This window comes from Pristiophorus japonicus, chromosome 13 (genome assembly GCF_044704955.1).
Source record: "Pristiophorus japonicus isolate sPriJap1 chromosome 13, sPriJap1.hap1, whole genome shotgun sequence".
NCBI lineage: Eukaryota > Metazoa > Chordata > Chondrichthyes > Pristiophoridae > Pristiophorus > Pristiophorus japonicus.
Genome location: NC_091989.1, coordinates 180408286 through 180431188, shown reverse-complemented (window position 1 = coordinate 180431188; position 22903 = coordinate 180408286).

Below are 22903 nucleotides of genomic sequence, written 5' to 3'. Positions count from 1 at the left end.
ACCTGTCAATGATCAGTAACCAACTAAAATATGCTTTGAATTATTGCACCTGAATATATAATTAACTTGCTGCACCCTGTGATAAAGTCACTAGCTCTTTTTATTATTCTCTGCCCATCAAGCTGCCCTGTGCAGTTTACAGAGAGTCCATCAAGAATGATTTAACAGAATACTCAAGTCATGTCTGATCTGGGATCACTGTGACCTCCGACAATTACTATTTGCAAAGCTGCAAAATTATCATTGCACATCTATACAGAATCTGTTTGGACTGTGCATCGATGAAAACTTGAATTAGATTATATTAAATCCATTGGTGCCGTGAGGAAAACACTGATACTGGATTTATGCCTTTAACATCACTAATGCAGAGTGAAACATCTAGCTTAGGTTGAAGAAAGACTCACATTGATACAGGATCACATCTCTCAGAAACATCTCTACCGATAACATGCAACTAAAACTATCCCCATGTAATCATCTCCAATGAGTTGCTTTGAAATTTATTGACTGTTAAGCAACCAAAGGTGGGCAACCATACTGCCCACAGCAAAGTCCCACAAACATAAATGAGATAAATCTGTCTTTTGATGGTGTTGGTTGAGAGCAGAATGTTGGCCAAGAGCTGTGGCTCAGTTGGTAGCGCCCTTGCCTTCTGAGTCAGAAAGTCCCACGCCAGAGACATGCACAAAATCCAGGCTGACTCTACAGTGCTGTCAGAAGTGCTGACTTTCAGATGTGATGTTAAACTGAGACTTTATCTGCTCTCTTGGGTGGATGTAAAAATTCCATGGCACTATTTCAAAGATGACCAGAGGAGTTATCCCTTTTGTCCTGGCTAATATTTATCCCTCAATCAACATCATTAAAATAGATTATCTGATCATTATCACATTGCTGTTTGTGGGAGCTTGATGTGTGCAACTGGGCTGCTGCATTTCCGACATTACAACAATGACTACATTGGCTGTAAAGCGCTTTGGGACATCCGGTGGTCATGAAAGGTGCTATATAAATGCAAGACTTTTTCTTTCTTCCTTCAACAAATATTGCCATGGGATCTTTAACATCCACCCAAACCACAGGGTCAGGGCTTTGATTTAACAACTCACTCAAAATTCACCAGTATCAGCTTCGATTGTAAGATAAATGTTGGAAACGCGCCCATTCGATGCACTAAAGGACGAGGAAGGTGTGAAAGGAGTGCCTGTGATTTCCCGTCGGCAGAAGGTATGTGCACTGGGATAATGTGAAAGTATAACCACCCCTATGTGCTCAAATCCGGGACTGGGTCTTATGCTCACAACCTGCTGATTCAGAGGCGAGAGTGCTCTCCATTGAGCCTCACCATATGACACCACGATGATAATTATTTCATTCAGTTTATAAGTATTGAGCAAGTCTGAACATTGTATTAGTTGTCAAGATCTTGGACGTTTGTCAGATAAATTGAAGTAGGTTCACGGGAATGAAATGAAAGGTTACAGTTCCATTGCCACCTCATTGATTCATTTTTCAGGCAAATGATTTTTAGCTGCTTGTCTCAAGTGCTAATTTCAGTCAGATGCACCTGATTGTTATTCAATCCCTCTCCAACATTTTCCCCATGCTCAACTAGAACTTGCATTCATATATCACCTTTAATGAGAGGGGATCTCATAGAAACATATAAAATTCTGATGGGATTGGACAGGTTAGATGCAGGAAGAATGTTCCCGATGTTGGGGAAGTCCAGAACCAGGGGTCACAGACTAAGGATAAGGGGTAAGCCATTTAGGACCGAAATGAGGAGAAACTTCTTCACTCAGAGAATTGTGAACCTGTGGAATTCTCTACCACAGAAAGTTGTTCAGGCCAGTTCGTTAGATATATTCAAAAGGGAGTTAGATGTGGCCCTTACGGCTAAAGGAATCAAGCAGTATGGAGAGAAAGCAGGAATGGGGTACTAAAGTTGCAAAAATGATCAGCCATGATCATATTGAATGGTGGTGCAGACTCGAAGGGCCGAATGGTCTACTCCTGCACCTATTCTCTATGTTTCTATGTTTTTATGTACTCAACGTTTCACAGAGCAGAAACAGCAGTAGAGCATTTGGGGGTGATCACCAACAGCATAGGCAATGAGGAGGCTTGGGAAGGAGAAACAGGTTCAGAAAGGGCGTTCTGGATGGATGTCATACCACCTTGGAGGAGGGCTGCACAGTAGGCCAGAGGCAGAGGACTGAAAGCTATGCACTGGAGCACAGAGTTGGAGGGAGTTGCAGAATTAAGGAGTGGTGACACTACGGAGGGGTTTGTAGATGAGAATGAGAATTTTGAAGTTAATGTGTTGGGAAATGGGAAGCCAATGGAGATAAGTGTGTCAGCTGCAGCTCAGTGGGCAGCGCTCTCGTCCCCGAGTCAGAAGTTTGTGGGTTCAAGTCCCACTTCAGAGATGTGAGCACAAAATCTAGGCTGACACTGCAGTGCAATGCTGAGGGAGAGCTGTACTGCCGGAGGTGCCGTCTTTTCGATGAGATGCTAAGCCAAGGCCCCGTCTGCTCTCTCAAGTGGATGTAAAAGATCTCATGGCACTTCTTCGAAGAAGAGCAGGGGAGTTATCCCTGATGTCCTGGCCAATATTCTTTCCTCAATCAACATAGCAGAAATAGTTTATCTGGTCATTATCACATCGCTGTTTGTGGGAGCTTGCTGTGCGCAAATTGGCTGTCGCCTTTCCCACATTACAACAGTGATTACATTTCAAAAGTACTTCATTGGCTGTAAAGTGCTTTGAGATGTCCAGTGGTCATGAAAGGCACTATATAAATGTAGCTCTTTCTTTTTTCTTTTCTGTCCTTACCACTTCCTGCAGCATCACATATGTCCATCCACAGCGTGATCTTGACATAAAAAGAAAGTCCAATAATTGAGACAGAATCTGACAGAATTATATATTTTTGACCGCTTCATATTATTTGACGGAAGCAGTTAATCAGCTTACACCAAAACAGCTGAGGCCAATGCATTCAGTGTCTCTCCCTCTTGCCATTCAGGCTGACAGTCTATTGGACTTGGGCTTAGTGATCGCAATCCAATCGCGGGTGCCTGACAATGTGTCACATTTAAATATCCGTCCATCATGAAACCATTTCAATCTTTTAGAAGATTCAATTTCAAGGTCTTTCTCAGATGAGGTTTGTTCTGCTAAATTGGGCATTTGTTTTCAAGACTGCTCGTGTGTGATATTTCAGCAATTACTTTCTGAAGCAGGATCCCCAGGTAATCATGGAAAACTCCAAGCAAAACTCAATAGCGTTTGATTAAATGCAAACCTCTGGCCCATACATGCCTGGTTTCCCTCACCTTGAATGAGTGTTCATCTGTCATCAAATCATAGGCAGTCCCTGGAAATCGAGGAAGACTTGCTTCCACTGTAAAAGTGAGTTCTCAGGTACAGTCCAATACAGGAATTACAGTCTCTGTCACAGGTGTGACAGACAGTGGTTGAAGGAAAGGGTGGGTTTGCCGTACGCTTCTTCCGCTGCCTGCGCTTGATTTCTGCATGTTCTCGGCGACGAGACTCGAGGTGCTCAGCGCCCTCCCGGATGCTCTTCCTCCAATCCTTTCGCCAGGATTCCCAGGTTTCGGTGGGGATATTGCACTTTATCAGGGATGCTTTGAGGATGATCTTGAAACATTTCCTCTGCCCACCTGGGGATCGCCTGCCATGTAGGAATTCTGAGTAGAGCGCTTTTTTTGGGAATCTTGTGTCGGACTTGCGGACAATGTGGCCCGCCTAGCGGAGCTGGTCGAGTGTGGTCAGTGCTTCGATGTTGGGGATGTTGGCGTGATCGAGAACGCTGATGTTGGTACATTGACAACACCAGCTGATATCTTGCAGAACCAACGGACCTGTTAGATAGACTCTGCACTGCCCAGGCCTCCTTTGCACTCCATTCCTAATTTTTTCATTTTTGTCGGGGAGTTCTCCCCCGGTGTCCTGGGGCCAATATTTATCCTTCAACCACCATCATTTAAAACTGATCATCTGGTCATTATCACATTGCTGTTGCCGGGAGCTTGCTGTGCGCAAATCAGCTGCCATGTTTCCTACATCAAGTGCATAGGGGGGGTGTCCTGAATGCCATCTCAATGCATAGCACCCTCATCTTTGAGTCAGATGATGGTGGGGTCAAGTCCCACCCCAGAAACTTGAGCACAAAATTCTGGGCTGACACTCCCTGTGCAGTGCTGAGGAAGAGCTGCAATGTCAGTAGTGCCGTCTTTCAGATGAAACATTAAATCAAAGGTCCTGTCTGCTCTCTCAGGTGGATGCAAAAGATCCCATGACGCTGTTGAGGAGGAGCGGGGGACTTATCCCCCGGTGTCCTGGCCAATATTTATCCCTCAATCAACCCCTTACGAAAACAGATTATCTGGACCATTGCTGTTTGTGGGAACTTGCTGCGTGCAAATTGGCTGCCGTTTCCTACTTTACAACAGTGACTACACTCCAAAAAATACTTAATTGGCTGCAAAGTGCTTTGGGATGTCCGGTGATTGTGAAAGGCGCTATATAAATTATTTTTTTCGCTCAGTTTAAACTGATCCTCCCTCCTTGTGCCTGTGATGCCTCTCTTTCAACGGGAGTTAAATCCAGCAGGAACTGGGATCGGCAATGTAGCACTTAGTGGTTTGTACCTGGTATCAACACTAACGATTCTGACGATATGATGGAAACAGCAGGCAAGGTGATAACTGTCTAAACAAAAAGTCAGAGAGTAAAAGAGAGACCTGGTTGATATGGATACTCTCCCAGGGACCCCACCAGTCATAGCTTACAAAAGGGGTGAAATTCCACGGCGGTAAGATTCAGGAGGCGGGACATTTTGCGGCAGGCACAGAAGTCCCGCCCCGCTTGAAATATTTGGGGCACCACTCCCGGAAAGGGAATGGAGCACTAAATAATGCACTCCACTTCCTTTCTGGGTGGCTACCGGGGCGGACGTGTCAGGAGTGGGGTGCAGCGCTATGCACTGGGCCGCATAGGAAGGGCTCCTCCCTGAATTAAAGGAGAGGGCCTGAGCTGCATAGGCTTCTGGAAAAAAATAGTTCGATCTGAACCACCGGCGTGCGGGGGGGTGGGGGGGCGGGGGTTGCGTGCTAGCAGCCCACCCCGCAAGCACGGACCCCGTGATCGGGTGCGCTGAAGAAAGTCGGGAGATTTTTTTTTTTCAATGGCTGCCACCTCCCTTTTAAATAACGTCCCGCGAGCGGCCAGCCGCCCGTGTCACGTGCCCTGAAGCTGTCATTGCTTTCGCCCGGCACAGTTTCAGGGGGGGGGGGGCGATACACCAATTTATGGGTCCAGGGAGATAATGGGGTGTTGCGCACGGTGTTTACTGCCGTCGCTGAATTTAGTGGGAGTCGTTCGCGACGCCGCACACAGGCGAAAAATCATTTGCGACCCGTTAGCGCCCCCCGGGTGCTAACAGGAAGCGCAAATGACCTCAATTTCTAGACCAAAGTGTGTCGGTCGCCGAAAAGAAAAGTTGTTTTGCAGTCAAACTTATTTTTTTTATTGGTATGGAGCAACAGAGATACTGTGCTGCTAAGTCAGCACATGTAGAAAGAATAGAGAATGAAGAATTCTCAAGACACTGTGCTGGTGGCAGCTGGCCAACCCCAGACGGAGGGGAATCAGATTACTTTGAAGATCTACCTGAAGACCCCCTAGGCCCCATGCATCCCGGTTGAAAACCTATGATTTGAACAACATAAATCAGCCATTCCAAACGACATTGTTACTCGCTGTAGGATCTGTCCGTTCCTGTCATTTAACGGGCCATGATCTGAAGCAGATGCAAATTGACTATGTACTATTGCTTAATAATATATAGCACTAACATTATTTGTGATATATTCTTTACGACATCACTAACGCACACATTACACAAGATGGCTCTTACTGGAAACTGTCATCATGTGAGGGGATCTCATAGACCTTATGTTTACCAGTCCTGATGAAAGCTCATCGACCTGAAATGTTAATTCTCCCTCAACAGATGCTCCCTCAACAGATGCTGAGTGTTTCCAGCATTTTCTGTTTCAGATTTCCAGCATCCGCAGTATTTTGCTTTTCTACATGAGTACTAATTGGGTATACCACATCTGAAATTAAGTAACTTGCCCACAATTAACAACCGAGGTAGAGAATTTAACATCAAGAGATGCTATTTGTTTACTTTCGCTGGTACGAGCATTGTACATTGCTCTGAGCATCATCAAGAATGGCAGCATTGGCACACCTAATGCCAAACCGGCCCAATCAGGTGATTCTCCAGACATACAGAACACTACCCTCCCATCCTGACGGCCCATTTTGGATTGGCCGACATTTATTGGTCATCACTAGTTGCCTGAGAAGATGGTGGTGGGCTTTCTCTTAAACCTGCTCCCAACACAGTGGCTTGCTAGGCCACTTCAGGGGCAGTTTGTGGGACCCATGTTGATGTGGGATGGGAGTAACACGTAGGTCCAAATTGGGTAAGGATAAGCGAAGGGTCCTTAATGACAATCTGCTTCCTGGTCACTTTTACTGACAACAGCTTTTTTATTTTGAACTGAATTTTAAATTCTCAAACTGACTTGGTGGGATTTGAATGCACATTCTGTTGGGTTAATTAGTCCAGGCCTCCGGATTGTTAGTCCAGTAACGTAACCATGATACTGCCGTATCCAGGAACATTGGGCACAAATTTCCCCATGAGTTGCATCATTTTTTTGGCGTAACTTGATTTTTCTGATGTATCTTTTTAGTTGCAAATATGGCCATTTAATTTGTGCCAGTGTAAGTGAGTTAGTTAGGTTTTTTGTTAGGTCAATTTTTTTTTCAACAGGGGGCATTCCCAGCCACTTACACCATTTATGCCAATTTGGCCTGAAAAAAGTTGTACTGAACTAACTTAGAGCAGTGTATGTGTCCACTTTTGTCCGCACAGAAAGACCTTACTTACAGTTAAGGAATCAGCGCAAGTAATTCAATTTAAAGCACCACCAAGCACCAAACAAAGTACAAAAAGTAATAAGCAATCAATAAATAACAAATAAAAAATAGAAGGAACCTTGCAGCTAAAGCACCGACAAAAGTAATAAGCAATCAATAAATAACAAATAAAAAAATAGAAGAAACCCTACACCTAAAGCACCAAAATCAATCAGTAAATAACAAATAAAAAGTAGAAGTCCTACCTTAGGGAACGCAGCGGGCCGCCGATGAGGGAGCCCATTCGGCCAGGGCTAGGGACGGCGTGCTTCGGGCCCCTCCCACACAGCCTGCAGCGCCCGTTTGCTGAAACGGCCTGCCAGGAGCTACTGCACATACGCGCAGACTCTAGCGCGCATGTGCAGAGGTCCCAGCGCTGTTTTCAGCGCCGGGACCTAGCTCCGCCCCCCTCTCTTTGTTCTGCGCCAGGCCAGATCCACAGACGGCCGGAGAATCGGCCATGATCGCACGGATTTGTTTTGCCACTGCTTCTGATCTAAAATGTCGCCGGTGGGCTCGGAGGTGTGCTGAATAAACCGGACGGCCAAACTTGGGCCCAATACTTCCAACTGCAGCATTGCATAAGGCTCTAGGACAATACAACAGCATGGAGGGGCAGCAGAGATGTTTATCACAGCAATCCCGAATATATTTAATTTTAAAAAAGATAAAGAACGCCTGTGTAGTTAAACATTTATATTTAAGCAGCAAGGCTGTTCAGCTGTCTGTATGAATCTTCAGATCACAGAAATAAAATAGATTTGTCTCTGATTTATTTAGTAGATCTGGGACTTAAAGAAATTACTTCAATCCTCACAGCAACTAAAGAAAACAAGGTTTGAGTGCACTTTCCAAGCTGATCAATGGTACATGTTGTCACTTACGACGGGTCTATACATCCTAGGCACAGCATTCAGTACATTTTCCCCTTGTATTAAGGCATGTTAAAATAGATACACTGCAGCAACTCACCAAGGCTTCTTCGACAGCACTTCCCAAACCCACGACCTCTACCGCCTAGAAGGACACGGGCAGCAGGTGCTTGGGATCACCATCACCTCCAAGTTTCCCTCCAAGTCACACGCTATTCTGATTTCAAAATATATCACCATTCCTTCATTGTTATTGGGTCAAAATCTTGGAACTCCCTCCCTAACAGCACTGTGAGAGCACCTTCACCACACGGACTGCAGCGGTTCAAGAAGGCGGCTCACCACCACCTTCTCAAGGGCAATTAGGGATGGGCAATAAATGCTGGCCTTGCCAGCGACGCCCACATCCCAGGAACGAATAATAAAAAAAAGATTTTGAAATCAGCCGCAAAGGAGTAGGGCTCAACTCTTCACTCTTGATACGAGGACTCAGTTGATAAGTGCAACGCCTCGTACAGAACTGAGGCTGAGTGACCCCCAGGTGTCTTAGGTCCCACTCTGCATAGTTAGCTGATCCCCGCCACAAGGCAGTTGCGATGCTCAAATTGCCCTCAACGGCCGGGGTCCAAGCAGAGGGATAGAATCCGCCAGTGTTCATGCTCCTCGTCATTTTCCAATGAGCCATGCTGGAATGTCCATGGGGTGGAGGCCAGGTGAGGGCTGGGCAGTATCTCTTTGGTCCAATACACTCACTCTCCAGGTTCACCTGCAAAGAATGGTCAATTGCACTGGAGGGTACAAAGGAGATTTACGAGGATGTTGGCAGGACTGAAGAATTTTAGCTATGGATAGGCTGGGGTTGTTTTCCTTCAAACAGAGGAAGCTGAGGGGAGATGTATAAAACAGAGGGGAGATGTATAAAATTATGAAGAGTGGATGGGAAGGACCTATGTCCCCCAGTAGAGAGGTCAATAACCAGGTGGCATAGATTTAAAGTAAGTGATAGAAACATAGAAACATAGAACCACAGGGCCCAAGTTTCGAGCCGCGCTTAGAACGGCGCAGTCCCGACCTGGACGCTCGTTTTTCGCGCCACAAAGTGCACCTAAAAAAACCTCCAGATTCTCCACCTCCCTGCAGGTCCTCTAGCCCTCGGCGCAGTGCAGCAGGAGCTGTAGGGGGCGGAGCCAGGTCCCTGCACTGAAAACAGTGCCGGGAGCTCTGCACATGTGGGCTACAGTGGGCGCGCATGTGCAGTAGCTCCAGGCACCCGAAACTGTGTGGGAGGGGCCCGAAGCACGCAGCCCCTAGCCCTGGCCGAATGGCCTCACTGGGGCTGTGTGAATAAGGCTCCTCCCACGGCCAGCTCCTGCTTCCTCCCGACCCAACTCGACTCCCGCTTCCCGCCTCCGGACCGGATCCGACACCGACCCGACTCCCGCTCCCCCCCCCCGCCCCCGGACCGGACCCGACACCAACCTGACTCCCGCTTCCCCCGCTCCAGGACCGGACCCAACACCGACTCGACTCCCACTCCCCCCCGCCCCCGCCTCCGGACCGGACCCGACGCCGACCTGACTCCTGCTTCCCGCCCCCGCACCCCCCCCCCACCCCGCCCCCGGACCCGACACCCCGGACTGGACCCGACCCGACTCCCGCTCCCCCCCCCCCCTACCGCCCCTGCCTCCGGACCGGACCCGACACCGATACCGACCCGACTCCCGCTGCCCCCCCCGCCCCCGGACTGGATCCGACCTGACCTCCCTCCCCCCGACCTGACCTCCCTCTCCCTCCCCCCGACCCAAACCGAACCGACCTCCCTCCCACCACCCCCCCGACCCGCGCTCTCCCCGACCCGACCCAACGCCACCTACCTGAAAATCTGTTGCTGGGGACGGGCCCTGCCCGAAGTCTTGGGCCGGGCCTCCCTCCCCCTTCTCCTTTCCCCCCCCTTCTCCTTTCCCCCCCAAACTCCTTTTCCCCCCATCTCCTTCCCCCCATCTCCTTTCCCCACCCCCATCTCCTTTCCCCACCCCCATCTCCTTCCCCCTCCATCTCCTTTCCCCCCATCTCCTTTCCCCCCCATCTCCTTTCTCCCCCCCATCTCCCCTTTTATCCCCTTCTTCCCCCTCCCCCTTCTCCCCCTCCCCCTTCCCCCCCTTCTCCCCCATCTTCCCCCTCCCCATCCCATCTCTCCCCCTTCTCCCCCATCCCTCCCTCTGCTCCCCCCCTCTCTCCCTCTACCACCCTCCTCCCCCTCCCCTCGCTGTCAGAAACACAGACACTGACAGACAGAGAATGAGAGACACAGACAGACAGAGAGATAGAGACACTGACAGAGACACACTGAGGGGGGCATCCCAGCATGCTGTTGGAGGGCTCCCGGTGCTGCAGTCGGTAAGTAGAAAATGTTTTATTTATTGATTTAAAAAAAAAATTATTTCTTATTCATTTTTTTTGATTGATTTATTGGTTGATGTATTGATGTATTTATCATTTATTATTGATGATGGCTCTTTATTGTAAAACTGAAGTGTTTAATGTTTGTAAACTTCCCTTTAAACCCCTCCCATTCCCTACGCCTGATTTGTAACCTACGCCTGATTTTCTAAAGACAAGGTTTTTTCGAGCGTACAAAAATCTTCACTTACTCCATTCTAAGTTAGTTTGGAGTAAGTTTTCACTGCCGAAACTTTGAAAACAGGCGTAAGTGGCCGGACACGCCCCCTTTTGAAAAAATAATTCTGTTCCAAAGTGAAACTGTTCTAACCGACTCGAACTGGAGCAAATTAAATGACGAGAATTCCGATTTCTAAGATACTCCGTTCTACACCAGTTGCTCCTAAAAATCAGGAGCAAATCATGTGGAAACTTGGGGCCATAGAAATTAGGTGCAGGAGCAGGCCATTCAAGCCTGCACCGCCATTCAATAAGATCATGGCTGATCATTCAACCTCAGTACCCCTTTCCTGCTTTTTCTCCAAACCCCTTGATCCCTTTTGAATATATCTAACGAACTAGCCTCAATAACTTTCTGCGGATAGAAGGATTGGAGGGGAGTTGAGGAGAACTTTTCTTACACAGAGGGTGGTGAGGGTCTGGAACTCACTGAAAGAAAGAAAGACTTACGTTTATATAGCACCTTTCACAAGCATCGGAGGTCTCAAAGTGCTTTACAGCCAATGAAGTGCTTTTGAAGTGTAGTCGCTGTTGTAATGTAAGAAACGCAGCAGCAAATTTGTGCACAGCAAGCTCCCACAAACAGCAACGTGATAATGACCTTTTAATCTGTTTTTGTTACGTTAATTGATAGATAAATATTGACCAGGGCACCAGGGATAACTCCCCACTTCGAAATAGTGCCATGAGATTTTTTACATCTACTTGAGAGAGCAAACGCTCTCTGATGTGCTCAAGTCTCTGGAGTGGGACTTGAACCCACAACCTTCTGACTCAGTGGTGAGTGTGCTGCCCACTGAGCCACAGCTGACATATAATGGAGAAATGTTGGAGAGTCATTTACAGAATCCTATTTCCATAAAACAAAATGCTTCCTGGCACTCCAGATGCCCAGGTTATCAAAGGGATCAAATGCAGCTAATAAAAGGAATAGCGTGGACTTTAGAAGGTACAGTGGGAGCAATAAAGATGGTTCAGGGCAGCAGGAATTTAAGTTACGAGAAAAGGTCAAAGAAATTGCCAATGTTCTGTTTGGGAGGAAGAAGGCTTTGAAACGATCGAAATGAAGATTTCAAGATCATGGAGGAAATCGTAAAAAAAATCTGTAGCGCACATTTTTTACTGTAGCGAAGGATTTAAAGCAGGGAACACCAGTTACAAGTCAGGAGGTTATGAGTAAGAAGGAAAATCAAACCTTCCCCTCCCTCTGATTTTCTTTCCACCCTTCCTGAGCGTCCTAAGTCTCGCTCTGAGTGGTCCCAAAGGCACCCTGGCTTTGCACTCAATTGAATCATAGAATCATCAAAATTTATGGCCCATCGTGTCCGCACCGGCTGAGAAAGAGCAATCCAGCTTAATCCCACTTTCCAGCTCTCGGTCCGGAGCCCTGTAGCCTACGGCACTTCAAGCCAAATTATTTTTAAATGTGGTGAGGGTTTCTGCCTCTACCAACTCTTCAGGCCGTGGCAAGCTTAAGAGTAGCACTCTCGCCTCTGAGTCAGAAGGTTGTGGGTTCAAGTCCCACTCCAGGGACTTAAGCACAAAAAAAAATCTAGGCTGACACTCCCTGTGCAGTGCTGAGGGAGTGCTGCACTGTCAGAGGTGCTGTCTTTCGGATGAGACGTTAAACCGAGGCCACGTCTGCTCTCTCAGGTGGGCTGTAAAAAAAGATCCCATGGCACTATTTCGAAGAAAAGCAGGGGAGTTATCCCCGGTGTCCTGGCCAATATTTATCCCTTAATCAACATAACAAAAAACAGATTATCTGATCATTATCACGTTGCTGCTGGTGGGAGCTTGCTGTGCGCAAATTGGCTACCTTTTTTCCCACATTACATCAGTAACTACACTGCAAACGTATTTCATTGGCTGTAAAACACTTTGAGATGTCCGGTGGTTATGAAAGGCGCTATAAAAATGCAAGTCTTTTTTTTCTATATATTTCAGTTATGAGCACTACTCCAATCTTAAGGTACCAGAATAACTGGTGTAGTCTTTTTCTATTATATACATAGAAACAAATGAATACATTTTAGGTATCAGCAGTGTCTCAGTAGGTAGCACTCTCACCTCTGGTTTTGAAGGTCGTGGCTTCAAGTCTCACTCCGGAGACTTGCACGCATAATCCAGACTGATACTTCAGTGCAGTACTGAGGGAATGCTGCACTGTCGGAGGTGCCGTCTTACAGATGAGACGTTAAACCTAGACTCTGTCTGCCCTCTCAGGTGGGCATGAAAGATCCCATCGCACTATTTCGAAGAAGAGAAGGGGAGTTATCCCAGGTATCCTAGCCAATATATTTATCCCTCAATCAACATTACCAAAAACCATATTATCTGGTCATTATCACACTGCTGTTTATCATCATCATCACAGGCAGTCCCTCGAAATCAAGGCAGACTTGCTTCCACTCTAAAAGTGTATTCTCAGGTGACTGTACAGTCCAACACGGGAATTACAGTCTCTGTCACAGGTGGGGCAGACAGTGGTTGAAGGAAAGGGAGGGTGAGACTGGTTTGCCGCACACTCCTTCCGCTGTCTGCGCTTGCTTTCTGCATGCTCTCGGCGACGAGACTCGAGGTGCTCAGCGCCCTCCTGGATGCTCTTCATCCACTTAGGGCGGTCTTTGGCCAGGGACTCCCAGGTGTGGGTGGGGATGTTGCATTTTATCAAGCAGGCTTTGAGGGTGTCCTTGAAACGTTTCCTCTGCCCAAGGCTCGCTTGCCGTGTCGGAGTTTCGAATAGAGCGCTTGCTTTGGGAGTCTTGTGTTGGGCATGCGAACAATGTGGCCCACCCATTGTTTATGGGAGCTTGCTGTGTACATATTGGCTGCCGCATTTCCGTCATTACAACTGTGACTGCACCCCAAAAGTACTTCATTGGCTGTAAAGCGCTTTGAGTCATCTGGTGGTCGTGAAAGGCGCTATATAAATTCAAGTCTTTCTTTCTATATCTCTCCTAGCAGGTTGCACTATGATCCTTAACCCTTCCTCTAGTGTCTCAAGGCCACCTCTTCCAACTAAATAGCGAGGCTTTGAACTCGGCCTAAACTATGTTAGAACTCCGTCACTCCAATCTCTGGATGCTGTGCTGCATTATCAGGATGCCCCCAGGTGTTTTGGAACTTGGAATAAACCTGAAAGACTTTGCAACTAATTCTGGCATTAGCTATTTAAAATAAAGTGGCCTGAGTTTCCCTGAAGACCTCAACTGCTCTGCTAGACCCCCGTGGCATGACAGTATGTCAGCTTTTATACCCGGGAAAGCATGGCAGCTTGCTATCATTATGACAACTCCCTCTCACTTGAAAGCCACGCAAAGTAAGTGCTGCGGCAAACATCAAATATTGAGCAAAGAAAATAAATAACTCAGGAAACGCAGTCTGAAAAGAAAATGGTATTTTGCTATTATTACCTTTGGGTGCCATTACACGCAATATAATCCTCCAAAAGTGTATGGTTTGTTCTCAGAATCGAAGTTAAAAAGAAATCACGATCATTAGCTTGCATAAATCATAGGGAGGAATGTCAGAGTAATGAAGCATTACATGCCAAATTAGGTACGTTTACACACACGTGCATCATAGAATGAAACAGCACAGAAGGAAGCCATTCAGCCCATCGTTCCTGTACCAGCTCTTTGAACGAGCTCTCCAATTAGTCCCATTCCCTCTGCTCATTCCCCCCTCCACAGCCTTGCAATTTTCTTAACTTTTCAAATATATATTCAATCCCCTTTTGAAAGTTATTATTGAATCTGCTTCCAACACCCTTTCAGGCAGTGCATTCCAGATCTGGCTACGTTAAAAATATTCTCCTCCGCTCCTCCCGGGATAATTTTTCCTATTATCTTAAATTTGAGTCCTCTGGTTAGCGACCCTCTTGCCAATGGAAACAGTTTCTCCCCATCGACTCAATCTTTGACCTTCATAATTTTGAACACCTTTATTAGATCGAGTAAAATAAAATAAAACCCCTATTAACATAAGAACAAAAGAAATAGGAGCAGGAGTAGGCCATACGGCCCCTCGAGCCTGCTCCGCCATTTATTATGGTCATGGCTGATCTAATAATGAATTCAGGTCCACTTCCCTGCCCGCTCCCCATAACCCCTTATCCCCTTATCGGTTAAGAAACTGTCTATATCTGTCTTAAATTTATTCAATGACCCAGCTTCCACAGCTCTCTGAGGCAGCGAATTCCACAGATTTATAACCCTCTGAGAGAAGAAATTCCTCCTCATCTCTGTTTTAATTGGGTGGCCCCTTATTTCAAGTGAGTGAAGAGATCATTTATTAACCCCTCCTCTCCCTGCCTGGGGCAATGTTCTACCCTCCTGTTGCCCCCTGGTTCAAAGGCCGACTGCCCATAGTTCACGTGATCCGTGACAGCGAGTTCCAGCTGGTTATTGTACCTTAGAGGCTGTGAGCTAAGCCCAGTTCCGTTAGAAGCCAGCATTTAAAAGTGCCTTTGCTGATAAGAGGCAGTTGTACAGGAGTGGGAATGTTAGCTAATTCCCCCTTCAATATAGCAACTCTGTTTGAGGTCAGATAACTCAGCACTGTCTGCTGATTGAGCCTGGAACTTTTCTCGGCTGTAACAATCAGAATTTATCTCTGGGTCGGTTGTCTGGATGCCTTGAAGGAATGATTTCACCTGCTTGTCACACACAACAACAACAACTTGTATTTCATCATCATAGGCAGTCCCTCGAAATCGAGGAAGACTTGCTTCCACTCTAAAAGTGAGTTCTCAGGTGACTGTACAGTCCAATATGGGAATTACAGTCTCTGTCACAGGTGGGACAGACAGTGGTTGAAGGAAAGGGTGGGTGGGACAGGTTTGCCGCACACTCTTTCCGCTGCCTGCGCTTGCTTCCTGCATGCTCTTGGCGACAAAACTCGAGATGCTCAACGCCCTCCCGGGTGCACTTCCTCCACTTAGGGCGGTCTTTGGCCAGGGACTCCCAGGTGTCGGTGGGGATGTTGCACGTTTTCAGGGAGGCCTTGAGGGTGTCCTTGTAACATTCCCTCTGTCCACCTGGGGCTCGCTTGCCGTGTAGGAATTCCGAGTAGAGCGTTTGTATTTAAATATCACCTTTAATGTAGTAAAACGTCCCAAAGCACTTCACAGTCGTGTTATAAGACAAAAAATTTATACTGGGCCAACTAGGAAAGTAGGGCAGATGATCAAAAGCTTGGTCAAAGAGATAGGATTTAAGGGCCATCTTAAAGGACGAAAGAAAGGTAGAGAGGTGGAGAGGTTTAGAGATGGAATTCTAGAGCTGAGGGCCTAAGCAGGTGAAGGCACAGCCACCGATGGTTGAGCGATTATAATTAGGGATGCTCAAGAAAGCATAATTTGAAGAGCGCAGATATCTCGGGGGGGGTTGTGGAGCTGGAGGAGATTACAGAGATAGGGAGGAGCGAGGCCATGGAAGGATTTCAAAACAAGGATGAGAATTTTGAAATCGAGTCGTTGCTTAACCAGGAGCCAATGTAGGTCAGCGAGCACATGGGTGATGGGTGATCGGGACTTGGTGCGAGTTAGGACACGGGCAGCCGAGTTTTGGATCACCTCAAGTTTATGTGGGAGGCCAGCCAGGTGTGCATTGGAGTAGTTAAGTCACACGGAAATTAAGCTAATTTCAGGTAGAGCCTTTGTTGTAGGGCCGGGAGTGCAACCTATTATTTTGGATACTAAGGGACTCAAGGGATATGGGGATCGGGTAGGAAGGTGCAGTTGAGGTCGATGATCAGCCATGATGTAAGATTTCTAAATCTCTCTGGCATTAAATTGACAGCAAGACCAATTCTTTTAAAACAATTTGGAATAAGTTTATTAAACAAACACACATGCACGTAGCCTATCGGACAAACAGCAGTCGATGAATATCCTATGGATTCTACTTAATTACAACAAATAGGTTGCCGGACATAAGACTCCCAAAGCAAGCGCTCTACTCGGAACTCGTACATGGCAAGCAATCCCCAGGTGGGCAGAGGAAACGTTTCAAGGACACCCTCAAAGCCTCCTTGATAAAATGCAACATCGCCACTGACACCTGGGAGTCCCTGGCCAAAGCCGCCCTAAGTGGAGGAAGAGCATCTGGGAGGGCGCTGAGCACCTCGAGTCTCGTCACTGAGAGCATGCAGAAAACAAGTGCAGGCAGCGGAAGGAGCGTGCGGCAAACCAGACTCCCCACCCACCCTTTCCTTCAACCACTGTCTGTCCAGAGACTAATTCCTGTATTGGACTGTTCAGTCACCTGAGAACTCACTTTTAGAGTGGAAGCAAGTCTTCCTCAATTTCAAGGTACTGCCTAGGATGATGATGATGGATTCTACTTAATTACAACAGGTAAGGTAATGAGTTACAGACATAGACTTCCCTCTCAGTCAAGCAAAACAGACGGTCTTCTTCCTTGCTTCTGGTTCTGTAGAGGGAAGCTTCCTGCTTTGCCGCGTAGTCATCAAAGAGAGGGAACAGCTTTGGGGTTCCTTTTTTTTTAATCTCTTAAGGTCCATTGTCTCTCAACATAAATTGGTAAAGCCCCAGGATTGGGTCTCCGTTCCAGGTCATTCTTTATTGGCCTTCCTCACACATGTGACTGTCTGTAGGAACTGGAGCTGTTTTCCCATTCACACCTTTTCTAGTTTGGTAAGTTTCGATGGGTCTCAGAGTCATGCTCCTTTTGTTCCTTAAGCTCCGCCCACCCAGAGAAGACTTGAACTTGAATATCCATTTTGCGTTCTTGAGTTCAAACCGCAGCCTGTCTGTGTAATCTGCACTTTCGACATTTATACATACACACACCATTCGCCTTGATCATTAATATACACTTTTATTCTTGCAATGATCTCATTAAATGGCGGAGCAGGTACGAGGGTTCGAATAGCCTACTCCTGCTCCTATTTCTATGTTGTTATGCAATCAGATAAACATCTATTTGCCCCATCTCATTGTTTTCTGTCCCTTAACCATCTCTCAATACATATGTTTATGTTCTTAACTCATTAATCTTGGGTGAATAAAAGCCCATAGGTGAAGAACCCTGGACATTTGCTCACTTGACCATCTAATTTCTAACTTTCACCGTGTTTAACATTTCAATTGTTTTCCTTCAATACCATCATCATCATAGGCAGTCTCTCGAAGTGAGGATGACTTGTTTCCACGCTGAAAAGGGATGAGTTCACAGGTGTTTCAATGAAGGAGCTAATATTCCGGATCCCAAACTACATCCTGAAGGATGGAAGATGCCTGTGCGTGGATTTTTTTAACCGTGGGCTGGCCGTTGCACCCCAGCCACCACACGGGCTTGACAGAGCTAGGTCTTGGTCCAGTGGCAAGGGTTAACCAAGACGACTGGAGACCAGCTCTGCTGCACGGACCTAGTGTGCACACACATATCGCAGTGGGGGCTGACCCCGTGCTGCCCCTGGGCCCTCGCCTCTCCTGGACCCCGAACTCTCGCCTCTCCTGGGCCCCGATCATATCCCTCTACGGATTCTTGCCGCTCCTGCTGTGCCTGCCCGCACTGCAGTCAGTCGTCGCCCTCCTGCAGCAGCATGCGCTGCTCCCTGCAGTGGTATACCGCCGCACGCTGCTCCCTGTAATGGCCCCGGCCTGCTGATGGTCTTGCAGGCCGGGACTGTGCCGATTTCTAGGCCGGGCCACTGCACGCTGCTTCCTCTAATGGCCCCGGCCTGCTGAATCGTTCAATACCAATCTTGTTCTAACTCATGGATTATAAATGTAACATAGTCCTTTCCCCAATCTATTTATACATTATTAAAAATATTGTACTTACTGTCCACAAACCTTCGTTTTCTATTGTCATAATTTGTAATTATGATTTTCTGTCACACTTTCCATTACAAATTGCTATATCAACATGACCAATTCAAGTTTGCGATAAAATGTAGTCGCTGCTGTTATTGAGGCAAATGCTCCAGCCAATTTGCACCTAGCAAGATCCCACAATTGAGCAGGTATTCTGTTTTTGGTGGTGCTGGTTCAGTGAGGAATGTTGACCAGGATATCTGGAGAACGTGTTGCGCTTCTTCGCATCGTGCCATGTGACGTTTCTTAAAATCCAACTGGACAAACAGCTGAACATCTCACCTGAAAGACGACACCTCTGACAATGCAGCACTCCCTCACTCAGTATTGCAATCTACTTCGAGCTACGCCACGGCAGGCGAGCCCCAGGAGGGCAGAAAAAAACGCTTCAAGGACACCCTCCTTGAAAAAATGTAACGCCCCCCCAACGACTCTTGGAAATCCCTGGCTCAAACCGCTCAAAGTGGAGGAGAAGCATCCGGGAAGGCGCCAAACACTTCGAGTCTCTTCGCCGGGGCAAGCGGAAGCCAAGCACAAACAGTGGAACGAGCGTACGACAAATCAAGCACCCCACCCACCCGTCCCACCAACCACTGTCTGCCCCACCTGTGACAGAGACTGTAGGTCCCAAATTGGGCTCATCAGTCACCTGAGAACCATGTTAGTGTGGAAGCAAGTCATCCTCGACTCCGAGGGACTGCCTAAGAAGACTGCAGTCAAGTGTCAGTCAAGTCTGGGGTGGTGTGGGGGGGACGGGGACCTGAGCCCACAGCCTTCTGACTTTGTGGCAAAAGTGCTACTCACTGAGCCAAGTTGGCAGATGAGAGTGAAGAAATAAAATGAGTCACAGGGAGGTCGATGTTGAGCGCCCTTTAAACCAAATCCAGAGAATTCAGTCAGGGCCATCAACCATCACAGCAGCACTTCTACAGTGAATTAATTTGACCTTTCTGACAGCTTGATGTTGGGAAGTCCGCTCATTGCCATCCATTATTGCCTAGTTAACAAAGGATCTTACAGCAGCTCAATCTGGAGGTAGAAATAAAGTTGAGCTGCAGCTTTTGTTCGTGTCCTTAACTGTGCGAGAAGAGAAATCTAACACAAAAGGTAAAAGGCAGACAGCTTTACATCCGTCCTCTTTGTTATGTGGAGACTGCACAGGTGAAAAATGGCGCGCAATTCATCTCGCTGTTTGCGAATGGATAAAAGGACCCAGACCATTAACTCTTCGACCTCACCATAAGACATTCACACCACAAAGCTTTCACTTCAATGGAGGCATTTTCTCTCGCCCGCGCCCTCCCCAGGAGAGATCCATAGGTTAAAACATTATTTAGCTAGTTTGCAGTGAGGTCCTAGCCTGCAAATGATTAACTACCCTGGACCCTTAGTCTTCGAAATGTCACGAGCCCAACGCAAGAAATCGAGAGGATTTGTTTAAAAACACTTCCCACTTGCACGCCTGAATTAACAGCCAGGATATTTTGTCTTTTGCAATTCTTTTTCTCGACCTCGTTTCCTTTCAATGTGTCTGCAACACATGTTGACATATTGTCTGTGAATTTGTGCCTCCTCTATCATTACTCACATGTCGTAAGATCTCTTTTCCTGAGTGAGGAACGGTCCTCTTGACCAGTGTCAGTCAGTGGCTTAGTGGGTACAACCCTCGCCTTGAGTCAGACGATTGTGGATACAAGTCCCACTCCAGGGACTAAAGCGCACAAAATCTAGGCTGACACACCAATGCAGTGCTGAGGGAGAGCTGCAAAGTCGGAGGTGCCGTCTTTTAGATGAGTTGTTAAACCGAGGCCCTGTCTGCTCCCTCAAGTGAACATAAAAGATCCCGTGGCACTATTTTGAAGAAGAGCTGGGGAATTATCCTTGGTGTCCTAGCCAATATTTCCCTCAATCAACATAGCAACAACAGATTATCTGGTCATTATCACATTGCTGTTTGTGGGAGCTTGCTGTGCACAAATTGGCTGCCATGTTTCCCACATTACATCAGTGACTACACTCAAAAAGTACTTCATTGGTTGTAAAGCACTTTGAGTCTGGTGGTCGTGAAAGGCGCTATATAAATCCTTGATCAGATCCGCTGAGCAGACAACATTGTCCGCATGCCAGACACAAGACTCCAAAAGCAAGTGCTCTACTCGGAACTCCTTCACGGCAAACGAGCCAAAGGTGGGCAGAGGAAACGTTACAAGGAGACCCTCAAAGCCTCCCTGATACAGTGCAACATCCCCACTGACACCTGGGAATCCTTGGCCAAAGACCACCCTAAGTGGAGGAAGTGCATCCAGGAGGGCGCTGAGCACCTCGAGTCTCATTGCCGAGAGCATGCAGAAATCAGGCACAGGCAGTGGAAAGAGCATGCAGCAAACCAGTCCCACCCTCCCTTACCCTCAACGACTATCTGTCCCACCTGTGACAGGGACTGTGGCTCTCATATTGGACTGTTCAGCCACCTAAGGACTCATTTTAAGAGTGGAAGCAAGTCTTCCTCAATTCTGAGGGACTGCCTATGATGATGATGATATATAAATCCTAGTCTTTCTTTCTTTTTTTGAGTCATCTCCACTCACAGTGAGGTTAAAGATGAAGCGATTACACTGATGGAACATAATAATTATTTGAACCTTAACCCTCCCACTGCATTCACCATCCCCCGCGTCCCCCCCGCCCCCCACGCCACCTCAGGCCTCTGTTACGGCGCTCCGAGGCCGGCTGTATAGCTCGGGATTTTCCCTTGCTCAGCTGGCCTAGCACCCTAAAAGAGGCATACAAGCACCCCGCTTCAAACTTCGGGCCCAGCTGATGAATCTTGCGGCGACAGGCACAAACCATTTGCCGGTGCAAAATTTATCGCTCCGTCTGGGACACCGCCCCAACTGAGGCACGACTGAATTTCTCCCCCAAGATATCCAAAACTCTGCTGCCTGTATTCTAACTCACAACAAGTCCCGTTCACCCACCACCCTGCAATGCACTGGCTCCTGGTCCATCAACGCCTCGATTTTAAAATACTCATCCTCATATTCAAATCCTTCCAAGTCCTCACCCCTCCCTGTCTCTGCAGCCTCCTCCAGCCCTACAACCTCTATGTACTCTTCATTGATCTAACTCTGGCCTCTTGTACATCCCCTACTTCCTTCAACCCACCATTGGCGGCCATGCCTTCAGCCATCTAGGCTCCAAACTCCAGATTTCCCTTACTAAACTCTCCTCTCATAGAAACATAGAAACATAGAAAATAGGTGCAGGAGTAGGCCATTCGGCCCTTCGAGCCTGCACCACCATTCAATATGATCATGGCTGATCATGCAACTTCAATACCCCATTCCTGCTTTCTCTCCATACTCCTTGATCCCTTTAGCCATAAGGGCCACATCTAACTCCTTTTTGAATATATCTAATGAACTGGCCTCAACAACTTTCTGTGGTAGAGAATTCCACAGGTTCACAACTCTCTGAGTGAAGAAGTTTCTCCTCATCTCCGTCCTAAATGGCTTACCCCTTATCCTTAGACTGTGACCCCTGGTTCTGGACTTCTCCAACATCAGGAACATTCTTCCAATCCTGTCAGAATTTTATATGTTTCTATGAGATCCCCTCTAATTCTTCTAAATTCCAGTGAATATGAGCCTAGTCGATCCAGTCTTTCTTCATTAGCCAGTCCTGCCATCCCGGGAATCAGTCTGGTGAACCTTCGCTGCACTCCCTCAATAGCAAGAATGTCCTTCCTCAGATTAGAAGACCAAAACTGAACACAATATTCCAGGTGAGGCCTCACCAAGGCCCTGTACAACTGTAGTAAGACCTCCCTGCTCCTATACTTAAATCCTCTCGCTATGAAGGCCAACATGCCATTTGCCTTCTTCACCGCCTGCTGTACCTGCATGCCAACTTTCAATGACTGACGTACCATGACACACTTTGCACCTCGTTGCACCTAATCTGTCACCATTCAGATAATATTATGCCGACCTGTTTTTGCCACCAAAGTGGATAACCTCACATTTATCCACATTATACTGCATCTGCCATGCATTTGCCCACTCACCTAACCTGTCCAAGTCACCCCGCAGCCTCTTAGCGTCCCCCTCACCTTTCTCTCCTCCTTTAAGATGCTTGTTAAAACTTACGTCTTTGATCAAGCTTTTGGTCATCTGTCCTAATGTCTCCTTCTATGGCTCAGTGTCAAATTTCTGTTCGATCATGTTCCTGTGAAGCCCATTGGGAGGTTTTGCTTCATTAAAGGCTCGTTATAGATGCAAGTTGTCATTGTGTGCGACAGTTTTCATGAGCTGCGATGCATGGTAAAAATGCGCAACATCTGAACATGCCTTTTGTGCATGATATGCATTTCTGGTCGGTCACAGGATGGGCACAGCAAGCTCCCACCTGCAACAGATGGAAATTTCTAATAATATTACAATAACATGGAAATAATATAATTACAATTTCTACACCTTC